Raw genomic sequence first — 18,756 nt, forward strand, 5'->3', positions numbered from 1 at the left:
AAAGAGTAGTTAAATTTTTGCTCATCTCTTGTGCCATTCTTTATGAATGCCATCATTTATGAATGCCATTCCAAAATAACAGTTTCTCTCTTGAGGTAAGTAAATCATTCATCAAACCATTTTCATGAAGCGCGTGTCCTTTCGATGCAAAAAGGTGGTAGTCGCATGGAATCAAGTCTCTAGAGAACGACCGGTACGTTAAAACTTCTAAGTTACTTTAACAACTGACTGGTCTTGCTGTAGAAAACATTGTCATACTATAAAATCACCCTATTACTCCAACCTAGTGGTTATTGTGACCAAAGTTATTTAACTTCGCAGTCAATGAGCCGGCTTTACCAGCTTATGACCATGATTTTAGGCTTGGTATTTTCGAAATAAATCTAGTTTTCATCACCCGTTACAATTGGATGGGTAAATTACTTCCTTTCATACGCTTGAAGCATCATACTTTTCATACATTTCATATCCAATTCCGCATTTTCAAAAGTTTTTGGTCCAACAGGACATTTTTTGTTTTGACCGTTAAAATTACCACATTTAAATCATCGAAAGCAGGTTCCACGTGTTGTTATGCTTGAAATATATTCACCGTCTCTACCAGTCTAAATAATGAATAATTAATAATGATAGAACAGGGAAATTAATGCGTGCGCAAATGGGATTTCAGACACAATGGTGTAATGTAACATGTGTACTTTTGAGGTTAATATCAGCAGAACTAAGTGATATTTGTGTCGAATCACGACATTGCATGCTTATGGCTAGCGAAAATTATTACAATAACCGGAAAGTAAATACCGATATACCTGGAATATGATCATGATTATATACAGATTTCAGATAAAACTAACTATATCACAATATTTGATGTCGTTGCTAAAATTTTCATAGTTATTTCTAGTTAAAATTTGAATGTTACCAAGAAACTTGTAGTTCTTAGTTTTACAAAATGTGCAATATTCCTTTTATATACAGGTGGACCAATATAATTATTATATACAAAATACAACGGTTACAATTATAGCAATGTAGATATTAAATGTAAATATAAAGTTGTATAATTAGATACAGAAGATTAGAAAAAATATAAATATATAGAAACACAAGAGTATAAATAATAAAAATAAAAATAAAAATATGACAAAACAAAACGTATAAAGTACAAATAATATACATAAATGTGAATATTAATATAAATATTGGTTACTATCTTTAAATACTTGACGTTACGGCTAAAAAGTTCACCGGTTCACGTTCTAACTGAAGGCACTGTTTCATCATATTTCCCAAGTTGACTAGTCTCCTCTCTGAACTGTACATTCGACACTTAATTAGTATATGCTTACTGATCAGCGACGATAGCTCCAGTAGTACCCTTTCTTCATTACCCTCAGTTTATTATTCTCCTCCAGGTCGCATTCGAGTTGATCTAATTGCCTGAAGAGCAAAGTGGTGCAGGAGTTCAAATATCTGCTTCAGAAGAGGAAGTATACGGAAGGGACTTATTTTCAAGCTAGTATTTAATTCGGGAATAAGTGTTACTAAAGGATGATGAGGTTGAGATGATTTAAGACTTTCCAAAAAGCTCATTGAGTCCAGAGAACAGGCGGTCACGATTAGATTATCTTGTATATTTTTTACAATTTTCAGGGTCTTATAGATTGCTAGTAGTTCTGCTGTCAATATGCCCGAAGAAGAAGGGAGAAAAACTTCGAACGCTTCACGGTTTTGAGATCGTTCCAATTTGAGAATATGTACCACCGAAGCGAGTACTCGATCTGAATAGCTCTTCTGGACTAACTCATAACTATGTGCGCTTGAAATAGTCGTGGTAGATCCACTGTTCATGGCCAGTCAAAACAGTGACTGAAAGAAATTACTCTTACATATAGTAATTTACTAATGACGACTTTCCCAGGATCTTGAACCATAGACGTTAAGTCCTAAGACTTTTAATATCAGTAATCAGAGCATTGATGGTTAAATTAGTAAAATTCTGGAAACCGAAAATCGCGAAACCCCTATATAACATACATTGTGTCATTATATTTGGATTTTATCGCTGACTGTTTGTATTTGTCCGTTCCCTTTTGTCTCTCGTCTCATTCCAATTACGACACGCATTCGTATCGTGCAAAATTTCTGCAGTCCCACAGTACAGGAAAAGATACGGATCTTACAAGCAACAACGCTTAAGCCGCCAACTTAACGACCTCTTCCCGCCTCCACCTGGTAGGACATAAACTCGCGTTTTATGGAACCATTTCCATTAATGGTAATATTAAATGGCGAGGCAAGAGCTTCGCCTTAATCGACCACGGACTTTCATTATAATTTACCGAAAGAAATCGACACGGCCCCGGCCAAACGGAAGGTCAGACTTTTGCTCTTGCGGTAGGGGGAGAGCGGGGGCTACGAGTGAACCAAACGAACAAAGGGTCGAGAGGGGAGCGACGAGAGCGGGCGATGGAATAGGGAGAGGGGGGCGAAAAAACAACGACACTGGACCTGGTGTGCCGTTCGGCGTGCCACTAAAAATAACTATCACAGAACTGTCTGTTGCTCCTGGAGGTCGGCGTTATTAATAGAACGCTTGGAACGGGCGAGAGGGGGAAGACACGGGGACGAGGTGGGGTTGGTAAAGGGCGGAAGGGGGCGAGCGATGCGGGGAACGTGGAGGAAAACATGGCCGACTCAACAGGTTAACGATTTAGACTGACGGGACTTGGCCTTGAACGGATAGATTGGGTTAGAAATATAACTGAGCTGTTGACGGTGGAAAAAACGTATTGGTTTGTAAAAAGTTAATGGCGATGGGATGTAATTAATACAAAATGAATTGGGACGACTAATAAATTTTCTTAAAACGCTTATAATAAACTTCTGAATTCATTTTTTAACGAAATGAAAGTTTGTTTTATTGTATTTTAAAATGTCGTTTCTACCGACTGGAATTTATCTTAACCAGACCTAACTAAAACCATAATAGACGTGATTGTGATGATGGTTGCTTAAAGCATTCTAATATAACTATATATATATATATATATATATATATATATATATATATATATATATATATATATATATATATATATATATATATATATATATATATATATATATAATTATTCTGTCCATGTATATGTAACTGAAATACTCCTAAATAGTTGGACCGATATTGATGAATTTTTGCGTTTGTCTATGTGGATTCAAGTCCACTATCCAATACATCTGTAAATTAGAGTTAAAAGTAACAAAATGAACTTATTCCAGCTAATAGATGGAGTCAATGGGAGACACAAGTTCGAATATGACACCGAAATAGACTATTCGTCGCATCCACAAATCGGTATCGGCAATATAGAAAAATTCAAATATTTTTATACGTTTATGTATAAAGTTGAATCGGCCAATCCTTACTGCGCATCATGAAAAGTTTCGTTTCAGTTATTAAATATGCCACAAGAACCATTGAGAACATAATTAGTTGCACAATTGTCTTTACGTAAAATTCGTAAATTCAATTCTTGCTTCCAAACGAAATCACTTGGAGTAACAAATATCGTTCAAAATGTGGTTAGTCATAATTCTGAATCAATATGAAGATTCAGGACCATGGATTGATGATTCATGCCAATCAAGATAACAACATTTCGTCAATACATTATTGATATGGTTGTAAAAATTGACAGTGGGCGATTATGATACATTAGGTTCAATCAAGCGAATCTTCATTCAGCGGACTACATACACTTACCATCATCAGTATCGTAAATAGAACAACTAACATAGATGACAACAACTGATGTAGACAATATCAGTACCGCATATTTTCTTCCATCATCAGTGGAAATCCGCGTCATATGCAAAAATATATTTAATACATCATAACTTTTGGGCATGCATACGGTTGATCAGATCTACTCATTACGTTTCATGCAATTCATGTTTCCAGGTCCAACGTGAATTCATTCCTATGATATCAATGTACGTATGTTCATAAAGGCCTTAAAGCAGTTCTGTTTTACAACGGCGGTTAATATGCATCCATTCTTGTGGATCATTGCGTACACTTCAAAGAAACCTAAATAAACTTAGAACTTCTTGAGCAATTAAATTATGAAGACCATGGTTGGTAGCTTGTGGCAAGTTTTATAAGTATTTCTTAGACAATGTTTGATTATTGTGAGTATGGATCAGCAAAAATCGAGCTAATAACTATATCAAAAAGAGTTGGCCGATCAAGGACCTTAAAATTGGTAAAAAGTATATTCTCATCCTTTTTAAAGACCATAAGTATAAACAAGTCGACAAAAGAATGCTAAGAGCGTTTGAAGCCTTAGGTTACCTGATGAGTCTAAAAGTAGATTTTTTTCATTCCCACCTTGACTATTTTTGCGAAAAATTTGAGAGCATAGAGCGAAGAGCAAGATGATGTCAAAGAGGCCTTCCAGATTTTCCAACGAGAGAAAATGTACAAATAGGAGCATAACTGAGGTTTTAGCGTGTAAATTTAGTAATCGAAATTGTCAAGTCAATTTCTAATTCAGCACAGATAAACCCATAAAGATCGCATGACAAAACAGCTCTAAAATTTTTTCTTGTAGCCCTGTGTAATCAAAATAGGGAATACCTCAAAATAGGAAAAATAATGCAGTTAAAGTAAAACTGTTCAACATTCTTTTACCAAATTACAAATTTAATATAAGTTACACTCATATATTAATATAGGGAACTGTAGTTCAATAATTCCAGAAATTCCATCTGTCGGTTAATGGTGCGTCACGTTTGCGTAGGCCCATGTTCTAACGACGAGGAAACGTGGAATTAAAATGCCCAAAAGGACGAAGCACGAGGGGGGAACGGGGAACAGCGAATCCATTATGGGCGCCCTCTATTAGCCGCGTCCTTAAACGGCGGTTTTTCGGATGAATTAAATTTGGAGTGACGCAAACGGAACGCTGGCCCATTTAAGGACGTTTCATCTTGTTAACAAAAATGTTTCTTTTCCGGAAATGATATGGACGAATTTTTTTTAAGGAAGAACGTTTAGCATTATAAGATTCATGATTATGAAATCATTGTAACATATCCAAATCCAATAATCAGTTTACCATCCAGATCTAGAATCAAAAAAGTGTTTATGATTCTAAGCTCTATTTGGAGCTTTTCAAGCGAAATAAAATAGAGTTTGTACATCGATATGCAATAATGTATGACATACGTTAACACTAGTACAAACTCGAATGAAGATCGTCAGCTCAGAAAACACAACAACCAGTTAAAAGAGTCAAAAGTAGTCGAACCTAAATCATTCTGCAGAAATAGATCGAAAAATCAAAGGAACCAATGTTGGTTCTTTTGTGTTCTTTTGTTCAAATGAATTATACTACTATTTCATAAAAAAATCCTATATATATATATATATATATATATATATATATATATATATATATATATATATACATATATATAATATAATTTGTTACGATATGATTTTTAAAAGTAAATGTATATACTATAAGGAAGTATTATTTACATTTTTATTAATACGTTGTTACTAGTTGTTACTTTGTTACAAATTGTAGGACTAATAATTTGTTTTTGTCAATAACTCAGGTAGCCAAAAAGTCAAAACTAGGTATACATAAGCTATCTCAGGTATACGTGTTTGTCTAGTAATAATATATATATATATATATATATATATATATATATATATATATATATATATATATATATATATATATTTAAATACCTTTATATATGATTGAAGAAATAATTAAATATTGATGCTTTCTTTTATAATGATAAGAGTCCGTGACAGAAAAAATGCGCTATTATAAATAGAACTGAACTGAATATTACTTGAATATAATTAATGAGATAATTAGTATTTTCCCTATATCTACGAGAAAAAAATTTATGTCTTACGGCCACTTTCTCAAGTCAGTCACAGTAGCTATACTGCCAATTATTTCCTAATGAAACAACTAATTCCAATCAATTAAATCAGTCTACTCTAATATTTCTTGAAGATGTTAACATTTTTTTAAAGTTATTTTGAAGCCCACACATTTTTATATAAAATTTGTTGATGATAAAATATATGATAAAATAAAATATATATGATTGATAAAATGTTAACTATCAAAATCTTAAATTTCACTCTCAATAGAAAGCAACTTTTAACGAATTAATTTTAATTCACTCAATTTTATAATAAAAATAGTTGTCGAAAAAACGAAAGAAGAATTCACGGCCACGTAAAGCCATTAGCGATAATATCGATTATATTTTTATACATCAAAGTAAGTAAGTAATCAAAGTCAACTCGCTTTATTTCAATAAAGAGGGTAGAATATCCTGGTCTATATCAACACATCGTCCAATGGTTTTCAGTGACATTGAATGATTATATATTATTAATTTTATGGGCATAAAATCAAAAATGTATATATTTAGTAAATATTTTTTCACAGACATTCACATTCGCAGATAAGCATGTATTCTGATTATCTTTTTTATGATCAAACATAATTTATTGTGAAAAATTGAAAAAATATACAAAAACTTAAATGTCATTGCTCAACTTTTTTTCTGTCATTGCTACAATATCAATATTCCGTGTTATTTTTGCACCTTTTCAGACTTCCGAAACCATTTACCAGCCAAGCCATAATGTATTAATGTGAATACGTAGTAATTAAGCTGCAACATTATTCACAAGTTTTCATGCACTATTTGATAATTCAACCATATGCTTATCAAAACTCTATCACGTTCATGATTACTCCGCTTCTTTGGTAATGTGGAAGGCTCTGCTGGACTGACTAATGCTGACAAGCATTGCAACCGCGATATTGAAACGGTTCAAAATGGAATCTTCGGTTAATTCGCGTGGTAACAATTTTGCCTCCTTTCGAATCTCCCCCATCGCAGGTTAACATCTGAACATTATTTGAGATTTTGCGCTGGATTTTCGTCCAATATTTAGTAATTAATTATTACTTTTTTGGTCCTTTATGGATATCAAAATCATCACGTTTCAAGCGCTGAAACCAAAATTGAGAATAGGGATATCATGAAGCAGCATCACCGTAAGTTTCTAAAAGTATTTGAAGGAGTTCAGTACAATAAAAATTGAGGACTAAATGACCCAATAAAACTAAAGGGAAAACTATTATTTTAGAGACATATTAAAACCATGGAACTTAACAGTTAAGTCTCTAATATTTTACTCTAATTTACTTTAAACTGGAATTTTTTTAACATTTGCAAAACCATATTCTGTTACATTTCCCAGTTTTCTTTATTAGGACGACTACTTCTAAAAGAACCCCCGTAATACTCGTTAGTTAGAGTAGAATTTATCTTTGTCCAATCAGTAAAACGCGGAGCCTGAATTGAAATGGCCGAAAATGGCGAAAGCGCCGACGATTCAATTCCGATGCGAATTTACGCCACGATATCTCAACGACAAAAAGAACGATTTTAATTATTGTTAGTGCAATTAGTGTTGCTGTTAATGTTGCTATTAATCACAGGTAGGGAAATTGATGAACACGGTAGGAAATAGACGTTAATTAATTAACATTTTTAGTGCGTTTCATGGAATAAATTTAATGGCGTTTCTGGTAGAAGCGACGTAGTGTAGAACGGCCATTTTGATATTAAATTATGACAGACGTGGCCTTTGAAAGGTCACCGATGACCAAAGCGGAATACCAATCACGGTTCTCGATTTAATTGCCAGCCGAATCTTCTTGTATGGAAGCAATATCGTTATCGTACATGTTTGGAATACAGTAGTGGAGTTTGCTGTGGTTTCTGTGCAGATTTAGTGCAAGTCGAAATTGAACTCCTATATCAATCGGTAATAGAAATATGGGATATTATAACTCGCATATAATTCATTATTTATACGGTTATTAGTATACAACATGATAAAAAATACATAAAACTTTATAAACATCAAATTATGAATGGTCATAAAGATCTCTAGTTTCTTACAAAAGTTTATATTATTATTCATCATGGTACATATAAAACTCATGCGGGGCCAATTATTTTCCAGCATTCTTACAATGAAATATCTGTGCTACTGTTTGAACCAAATTATGGCAAATAGTGTTACTGTTTAATCTCGTTATATAAGTGCTTGCATGTATTTTGGCCAGCCCATGATCAATTGTTTAAACGTAAAGAACTGTTGAACAATCCAACCTAACTGTCAAATTCGATGATTTAGATATTTATTTGCATAAAATAACATAACAGCTTGCAGTTTAGTATTATTAGTATATTCACTGTATACTGGCGCTAATCATGAATTGTTCAAAATAATATTTTCAACATTTACAACTTCTATATTTGACTAGAATAAACCTTCAGAAACTCTCAAAAAACTTTTAAATAACTTAAAAGAACCGGTGAACCAAATATTCTCAGACATTTATATGGGAAAGGAAAAATCCAGTGGACAGAAAATGCTCGAAAATATCATTTTGAACCATTTCAACGTCACGGTTTTATTGCTTGGCAATCAAAATCATTTTTCTAGTGGGTCCGAACGACAATTCAACATTCAAAAAGTTATGAAATCTATTCGACTTCGCAGCGATATATTCATCACTCATAAAGTCCTGATGTGTATGTGTATGTGTAATGTGGTGTATTACAGGCTGCTAAAACTGAATTAAGTTGTTAATGCAAATGTTTACCGACATAAAATGAATAGCTTGAAAAACGAATTGTTGTAAATGAATCCATCAATAGCGAATAACAGACGCAAAGTCGCCCACTTGCTTAATAACCTCCAAGAATATGTTGCAAGATTTGTGAAAACATGGATCGGCTGGCACACGGTTAAAAATCCAGTCAATATTTGAAAATGTATCGATTAATTATTACATATCTACAGAGATCTATATAGTCATATTTATACAGTCAACATCGTTCTTTTAATAAGGTATATGCTATGCTGCCAGAAATATTGTACCAATTTTTGTACAGAAGCAAGTCCTAAAAATCTAACACTTTAAATTAATTCATTCATTAAGCGATTTTGCACCACTTACAGCACTTCAATTATAATCTGATTTGAAAAATAATGAGTTTTAGGAAGCTCCTATAAATATTTTGTGAACATTTCAATGACAAGACACCGAGTAGTTTTGATTGCACTGATAAAATATCACTGATATTTTCCAAACAGGTGATTGGGATATCTACCTACTTCTCCACTAATATGTAGTATGACAGACCGAGTTGACTTGATCACGATTTTGTTTAAGTTTGCTCAGCGTCCATTCAAAAAATCGATTAGAAAAAAGTTCAATCATTTATTTATTTAACTGAATATTAGGATAGATGGCGAATCCTTTGCTTAATATAAAAAATTTGCGTTAAAGTAGAATGTGGCTCAAGGGGATGCTTAAGCCAATGTATTAAAAAACCTTTACCCTCTTATTTTGGGAAGTGTCTGAATAGAAGTCGACGCACGCTAGTCAAAAATAATAATTTTCAATGTCTGACGGAAGTTGTATCTTCTTTACTTTTTCTTCTTATTTTTTTTTATTGGAGTGATTCTCTTCATCTCTTGATCATCTTTATTATTTTTTCTTTGGTTAACAATAACCACAAAACTACCAGTATCCTTCTTCACTGTTGAAAATCGTCATAACTATTCTACTCTTACATTACTGTTAGCTCACATTTTCTAATTAGTCTCTATGCTCTTGATTCATGTTTCTTTTGGGTTGTTCTTCAATTAAAAATATTCAGGAGAAAAGAAAAATTATTATAATGTACTTCACATTCTCTCGTACACTTCATTTATGTACAAATTTTAATCGAATACATTCATTCACAATTTGTCCTAAAAGTTGCAGTTAATACAGTTTAATCTCTTAGATGATCAAAATTTAATATTCTTAAAGTTTGGCGATATGCATTTACCTATCATTTTATTTTAAATTTAATCGAATTCTGCTCTCACATTATCTGACATATTATACAACTCAATGAAATCCCCATTCTAAGCTCACTTTATTTCATGTATTATTTTTATTCAGTGTTCATTTATATTTTCATTGATTTATTCATTTTGCGTCACTCATATAAATATATAGATAAATATCTAATAATACTACTGTCATCAGCGCTCAGTTATAATGAAAATCGTTTTCGAGAATATAAAAAAAAATTACAGATATCAGGTCATACATATATGCAAATAGATCACCAAGTGTCATACCTGTTTTCACAACAATTTCAAAATCCATCCCATTAGGGGTAGTGCGCGCGCGCACATACGGAATTCCCCTCCCGCGGAACGAGCACGAGAGGGGGGTCGCGGGAGCGCGAAGGATCGCACGCTGTTACGTCATCAGCGGCGCCCGGGAGGTGAATCCACGTCCGGATCAATACGGCATCAATGCGTCCGTTACACAGTTTCATTCACTAAGAGGGACCGAGGCCCCGGGCTGACGTAGAGCAACAACGACGACGACGACGATGGGGAAAACAATCCGACCCGCTGGTCGGAGACCTCGAGGCCCGGGACATTCCGCTTCGCCCGATGATTGATTTTTTTGCTCTGATGCCTCTCCAAGTATTAATGCATACGAGCATTACGGTCATTCATAAATTATTTGGTCCCAAGCTTTACAAATACAACGTCTAATCAATGGAATTAATTTTAAATCAATTAGTTTTAGTTCAACTATTTCAAGAGAACAAAATGGGACTTATTTTGTAATATTAGCAATGTTAAGTAGACGTCCAAAAGAACATAGAAGAAACGAGATCAGAAGAAAACAAAACAATTTAAGTAATATGGAAATAGCGGATTTTATATTCTATATTAAGATTTTTTATTAATAGTGAATAACACCGAAAGCAAAGCTAGAAATGTATATTACGAAATAAAAGAAAATTTAATTAGTAAGTAAGTTAATATCAATTAAGTGTTGAAATTATTGGTGTAATTCATGAAATAATATTCGGAACGCTGGTTCGATAGAGCTAATAAACAAATCATAATATGCCTATCCATCTCGAAGGACCACGAATACCCATTTTGTCTGTCAATTTTACCCATATTGAAGGACCAAGTTAAATTTATGGAAATAGCCGATTTTATATTTTATATTAAGATTTTTTATTAATAGTGGATAACACCGAAGGCAATGCTAGAAATATATATTACGAAATGAAAGAAAATTCAATTAAGTAGCTATAGTAAGTCATAGAGTTAAAATTAGTCACTAAATATGCAGATGTACCGTCAATCTAAATTAAGTGTTGAAATTATTGGTGTAATTCATGAAATAATATTCGGAACGCTGGTTCGATAGAGCTAATAAATAAGTCATAATACGTATATCTATCTCAAAGGACCACGAATGCCCATTTTGTCTGTCAATTCTACCCATATTGAAGGATCAAGTTAAATTACATTGTGTTATTCATAAAACAATAATCAGACATTGGTTTAAAAGGGTTAATAAATAAGTCGTCCTGAAGGATATCAGTAATTCACGAAGCTGATATCAAATAGTTCCTTGGGTATTCACTATTATAATTGAAATAAAAGTAAACTGTATTACTTATTCTTACAATTACACTGAAATACCCGAACAATCTTCGATCATATTAATCGATCTTACTTAAATATACACGTGAATTGGACCAAAACAAAACTACTCTGAATGTATACTCTATCTGCCAAATCACCTTTTCTTCTAGTCAATAACCAATTATAAGGACTTGCTATTGTTCCAAATAAGCTAGAGGCAATAAAATGTGATCAAACACTGACCGGCAATTTGTCACATAGGCCCAAAATACCGTTATAAATCTATAAAAATGCAGATACTATAAACACGGTATTTTGGGAAATAAATACTATAATTTCATATAATTAATTAATAATTTCATTAATTACCTCTGTGACAATTTAAACATTATTCTAGTCCAGAAATTTGAAAAAATCATTTTTCAGATCAGATAGTTATTCAATATACGCAGTCGCTAGTAATGAAATACAAAACCCTTTAAAATCGCTTTTTCGACATTCCTTATTTTTAACACATACTTTTATAAGCTTGTGGTACTGCTATACCATCCTATACTATTTATCAGTTTTGGTGTAAATTATTCAGAATTGGTATTTCCATCTCAACAACACAAATAATGTGGAGGACCAAAATGAACCAAAAGACAACGAATAACAAAACTTATTGGATAAAAACCCAGCCCAAACTCCCTGAAAATTTTCACTCAGATTAACCGTTGATTAGTACATAACTCTACAATTCAGTCAATATTTCAACGCCTACTGCGGTGGGAACGACTCAAAAGAAGGAAAATGAGCACAAATGACTGAAAATACTACTGAAAAATCAACATCGCTATTTTATCGCTTGCCAGATAACACAGAAAACTTTTCTGTTGGGCATTGTGACTGACTCATGGAAAGTGGATCTACTAGGACAACATCAAACGCAAAAAGACATGTGTTAGTTCAAGAGAGCGAGTCGATATGGCAGGATCAGCACCTTTTAAGGTACCAAAACCAAATAAAAATAAACTTAATTAAGCTACGATCTTAGCAGGAAATTTTTAATATTGTTAGAATCCTGTCCAATGTGAGCAAGAAACTTGACACTTTTAAATCAAAGAATTCATTATTTTCATTCATTCATTATAAGTTGTAACTAACTACAGAATTAACAATACGTTTTAGTACGTATTATTGTATTACGTAAGTAGCGAAATCGATTAGGTTGAAATAAATGGGACAGATTTGAATGAAATATTTCTTCTCTTATGTTACCTAAACATAAATTAATTAAACCATTCAAGGTATTTCATGAATGGGACATTTATATAACAAAAATAGACCACTTCGAGCCAGTTTTTTAATTCAAATAAGTAGGCGTAGTCTCATTAATTTTCAAACAAACATCTAAAGTACTTTGACCCATTACTGTGCAGCATAAAATAAACCTCCCCACTCTTCCAAACTCCCGTTTAAAATGTGTGTCCTACCCTGTGTCTCCTTTCATACTACAACAAACAGAGTTTCGTAAACAACGCCATCATTCTTGCATAATCCCCATTTATTAGTCAGACATAATCGACGAAGTTTTTAGATAAGCATTGCTCTGACCAACAGTGGTGTCGAGACGCAGAATAGTTATTTTAATTTATTTTAATCTACTTTTATTATTACATTATATTTTTAGATATTTGATACTATTTTTCCTGTTTAGAATTAGAAGGATTAAATTTTTAGGCATTTACCGTTTTTAACAGATTATTTGTGATGAAATATGTTGACTTCAAGTAGTAGGCTAAATGTTAGAAAGACACACTTAATTCGAATTCAAATACTTATCGTAAATGGATTTCTATTACGAAAATTATTAACATAAAATTAATTAATATATTAGCTTTACAAAACTCCTCCATATATTCGTTAAGTCTTTTTTACCATTTTATTAGACACTTTCTGCACATTTTTCTCATCATATGATATCATCAAGCAGTAATAGTTATCGAATAGTGCATCAACATTTGGTTCCTAGTTGTATTGTTACATGGCACTTTCATTTGCAAGTTCTAAGACGTCTGTGAGATGTACTTGGAATATTAGGACCCCCGGGAATGGTTCATTTATAAAGCGTCAACGCACACACGAATAGGCTTTGCTGAGATAATAGAAGAATATTTGGACGTTATTTGTAGGAACCGAGAAACAGCTACGCAAAAAGCACTAGACGACATCAATATTAAAGAGTCCTAGAAAGGAATCTCTTCGCGTCTAACATAAAACAGTTTCAAGTAACTGAAAGAACTTCATTAAAAAAGTAGTAAAAGAGAACAAAAATTCATTAATTTTGGATTTCCACCCGCACTATCAAAAGGAAAAAAAATCATGTGAAACAGTACTTAAAAAATATCAATGAACTTAAATGAAAGGCTCCTTACCGAAAGGTAGTTAAGTCAAAAACTTAAATTTTGCAAAACTGATTCATACTCCATAGATATTATATATAAAACTGTAATTTCTCTTTTTTAAAAGTACGCTTTTATTTACTGCTGTTAACAGAGCTTCTGTTTAACACTTCTGTGTGTCCTAAATATAATTGCTCTATGATGGTTAAATGTTATATGTTGGGTTGAAAATTAATGATTACCAAGAATATTTTTCATGAAAACTTAAAAAAAAATGAATATGATAACCCACAAAATTTAAAACATTACTAGTTGAATATCTAACATAAACCAAGACATATATCCTATTATATAAACCCATAAACATAAACCTTATTAAAATGATATTCGTAAAAATACATTCCCAAAAAAATGTTTTCTTAAGTCTCGTCCTTAAACAAGAACAAAAGCATTTCTTTTTTTCTTTTTCTTCAACAGATAACAAATTAAATCAAAATTGTGATTTTGGAAATCTAAATATCTTGTAATTATAGAAAACAAACGATTATTGTTATTCTGGAATTTTGTTAATCTATTCGTTTAATAATGCTTTAATCACTCACACTCCATTTTAATATCATTTCAAATACACTATGCTTTATTTTATTTTATAAAAAAAAACTATATGAATATCCGTCAGTATCCAGGTTGCTTGATTTGAGCGATTTTCGTTTTATTGGAAAATATTTAATCGTAACACATATTACATAAAAAATTTAGGCCTAAAAATTATTCCTGGATATAAGCTTTATCCGTGCCAAATTTCACGCTTTCAGATGCCCCCGTTTTCCACAAAAAGGGAGGCAAAATTTTTGCTAAGCGTATTAATATGTAGAGATTCTGTATGCACATACTCACACTTAACCCTGAATTAAAAAAAAACCGAAATAATCCAAAATATCATCAAATTGATTCGAATACCTACTAGTTCTTGTTAAATTAACGAAGGATTAGGGCCAGTCATCAACGGCACACCGTCGTACATAAAAATAAGCCGGGTAAAAATAATCAGGATCGATTCCTTCGAATTCCACGAGCGTTTCTGGCATTCCTCCCGCCTATTGATTTAAACGTTCGTAAAACGAAAGCGGCCTGTTGATTGCGGATAGAGCCGATCCCGGTTTGTCAGTAATAGTTGCAGCCGTCATTAACAACTACAGGTAGAGGGAAATCGTGCCACAATCGACCTTTAGGTCAGCGGCGCGAGCTGTGCGAGCGAAATTAATGTTCGGTACGGATCGAATCGAACGAAAAGGTTTCCGGAAGTTAATCCCGCTTGATTTGTGGAATGTCTTTTTTAAGGAACACCACGGGAAGAACTACATGATATATGATGTCTGTCCGCGTCGATAGTTTCAGTTTATATGTTTCCTTATCACTTTTACTACTCTCAAAACGTAATCACTGGATAATGTATTTAATGTGGACGTTACTTAATCAGAATAGACATTGTAAATATTAGTATAGAATTAAACATTATAACTGTTACTAAATAAATTATGATTGTATATTGAAAAGAGGTAAAACTAACCAGTTTTATCTTAGAAATATGAAGTTTTATTGCAACCTTCACCGCAAATAACTAATTTTATGCTATAGTCAAAAGAGAATTGTTGCCATAATTCATAGATATATTCAGATTTAAAATTTGTAGCGAGCATATTCTTGAGATCTGAGAACAGGAAATAATCGCTGGGGGTCAGACCTGGAGAATACGATGTATCAGGAAGCAATTCGAAGCCCAATTCATAGATTTTTGACACGGTGCATTATCTTATTGAAACAGAACATTCTTTTTCTTCAAATACGGCGGTTTTTCGCCTATTTCGTCCTTCAAACAGTCCATTAATGCTATGTAATAGTCTCTCTTGATGGTCCTTCCTTTTTCAAGGTAGTCAATGAAAATTATTCCATTCGCACCCCGAGATACAGACGCCATAACCTTGCCAGCCGGCTGTTGCGTTTTTCCATGCTTTGGAGCGGGTTTATCGTGTGCAGTCCACTCGGAAGACTGTCGAACGGACTTAGGACTGAAATAATTGAGCCATGTTTCATTTCATTTGCATTCATCCATTGTCACATATCGACGCAAAAACTTGGGTTTATTACGCTTGATCATCTTCAAGCACTGCTCCGAATCATCAACCGGTCGTTGTTTTTGGTCAAAACTGAGCTTGCGCTGCATCCACTTTGCACAGAGCTTTCTCATATCTAAATATTCGTGAATGATATGATGTACAAGTTCAGTTAGAGTATCTGCTATTTCATTCAATTTCAATTTACGGTCATTCGAAATCATTTGGTGGATTTTTTAAATGTTTTCGTCGGTAACAATCTCTTTTAGGCGTCCACTGCGTTCATCGTCTTCGGTGCTCATTTCATCACGTTTAAACTTAGCATACCAATCCTTAATAGTTGATTTTCCTTGGGCAGTATTCGGAAAAACTCGGCATCAAGCCAAGTTTTTGCTTTAACTGTATTTTTCCCTTCAAAAAGCAATATTTTATCAACACGCGGAATTCCTTTTTATCAATTTTTTTCACAATAACAAAAGTTGCTTCACTCAAAATGGTGTAATTCACAAACTAATGATCCGGCAGCTGTCAAATTTATACCCGCATCTTTTGGGGGTTAGCGCTAACTAAAAAACTTATGGTTTAGTTCTAGTAGCGCCATCTGTGTGTCAGGCCGGGGACCTTTCAATTCACCTGTTACACTAGCACACAATATGCCTGAATGCTTTGAAACTATGTATTTGAAGCAATCTCCATCTTTAGGGAGTAATTTTACAAATATGGAAACTAAATGAGAACTGACAGAGGGTTTTGATGAACAATCCAGATGAAATATAAATATCCCAGTAAAATTACTTAAATTACAATATCAACAATGCATTGTCCTAGAAGAAATATACAGCCTTAAATATTAGATTTTCACGTTAAAATATTTTTTTTTTTGACATCAACTTGTTTACACCAATATTAAGATGTACACTAGCACTATAATCTGCTTTAAGTAATGATGAAGAAGGCTTTGTTCATAGGTCCAAATACCACAGTGTAGTAACAGTAATGTGCTCAATACTTTGCCAATGCCCAATTTTTTCTTTTTGACGCAACCAGTGCCTTTCAATAGCCAATATAATATTCTAAACTTAATATCCGTTTTCAATGTAACTTCATAATCAATATAATTTCTAAACATTTTGCAGTGTTAGCATATGATACTTGGATATTATTTATTCTGACAGATATATGTCGAATTCTCTTATTTGTAAAACTAACGCGAAGAGATTTAGTCTAATTCAGGTTGATTCTGCATTGTTTGTCCAGTTCCCAGTTGTTAACTTTGTTTGCTATATTGTTACAGCAGTTTCGCAGTTTCATTGCTTCTTCATTGTAGTCTTTACTTAGAGCAATCATGACAGTATCGTTATCGACAGCAGCTTTTTATTGTATTATGCTTCAACATCACCCGTTTATATCTTTCAATTATATCCGCAGTTCTGTGAATTTGATCTATATAGTTGAATATTTCTCACTGAATCCAAATTAATTCCATTGCTGCTAAGAAATCGTGGACAAAAAAACAATAAGAAGAAGTAGATGCAGGAAAAAAACATTTGGGTCGTAGAGGCGCTTGTCGTAATTATGGACCCTAATTTTAAAATAGTTGAAATAATAATCACACTAATGAAATTAGGTTATTGAGGGGACAAGACTCAACTCAACATCCAAGATAAGATTCAACTAGAAACATCATACGGATATTACGGAAATTTATATAAACAGATATTATTAGTAGATATTGATATATATATTATTCATTTTATAGAATCTAGTTGCTAAGTATCGAAGATGACCATCTTTGATTCTGATTTGAACGCTGCTAGTCTGTATATTAACGGGTCCATATATTTTCTGGAACCTCGAAAGGTACTCATATTAAGATTGCAAGAATATGATACTGCATCTAACAAATATATGTTAAACCTGCTATAGAAAAATTTATCTTTTATATATACAGATATTAAATAAGGAGTATATATGCATATATATATATATATATATATATATATATATATATATATATATATATATATATAATTTTGCATCTCAATAAATACGATAGAATAATTAATACAATTCTTGTCCTAATGTTTGGATAATGCATTCTCAGTAATTTTCGGCTTTTTTCTAAATGTATAAAACGAGGATGATAAAATTCACATCTCGTTCTGACTCTATCGTCTCTTCTGCTGCGGATTTGAAATGCAAAACGACTAAATTTATACGCTGATACATCGAATGCGTAACAGCAACAACGAATTCAGATTCATCGCCGGCACATCGCCATAAATCGTCGCGAATTACCATTTTAAATAATCCAAACATCCAGAGATGGTCGACGGCCGCGTAACGCCGATGGCGATGCTTCTTCAATTTCCTCCACCGTCCAGAAATATGCGACAACAAAGTCGGCATTAAATTTCGTTCAGTTGGTCCGATAAATAAATAAATCATGTTAATCGCGATGTCTGCCGGTTTTATTCTGTTTTCGTTAACTGAAGTTGTACGAGATATCGTAGACGATGGTATAAAGATAGTCATTCAGCTATTAAAATGGACATGTAAGTATCGACAGATATAATAAACTAACGAAAGCTAACAAATTCATGTATATCTTTTAAAAGGTTATGTCTTCTTTTTTGATGCAATTCAAGTTTTATTCGCGAATATTTATTTC

At 32.9% G+C, this 18,756-nt stretch overlaps 1 protein-coding gene across 1 annotated transcript in view; it reads left to right on the forward strand.

The window, feature by feature from the left end:
- jeb (low-density lipoprotein receptor domain-containing jelly belly protein) overlaps window positions 1-18,756 on the forward strand; it is a 187,797-nt gene that overhangs the window by 130,275 nt on the left and 38,766 nt on the right. The window lies entirely within an intron of this gene.

The sequence above is a fragment of the Rhynchophorus ferrugineus genome, unplaced genomic scaffold (assembly GCF_030347505.1).
Source record: "Rhynchophorus ferrugineus isolate W39M unplaced genomic scaffold, kcgeb_rfMv2 rfM2, whole genome shotgun sequence".
Lineage (NCBI taxonomy): Eukaryota > Metazoa > Arthropoda > Insecta > Coleoptera > Curculionidae > Rhynchophorus > Rhynchophorus ferrugineus.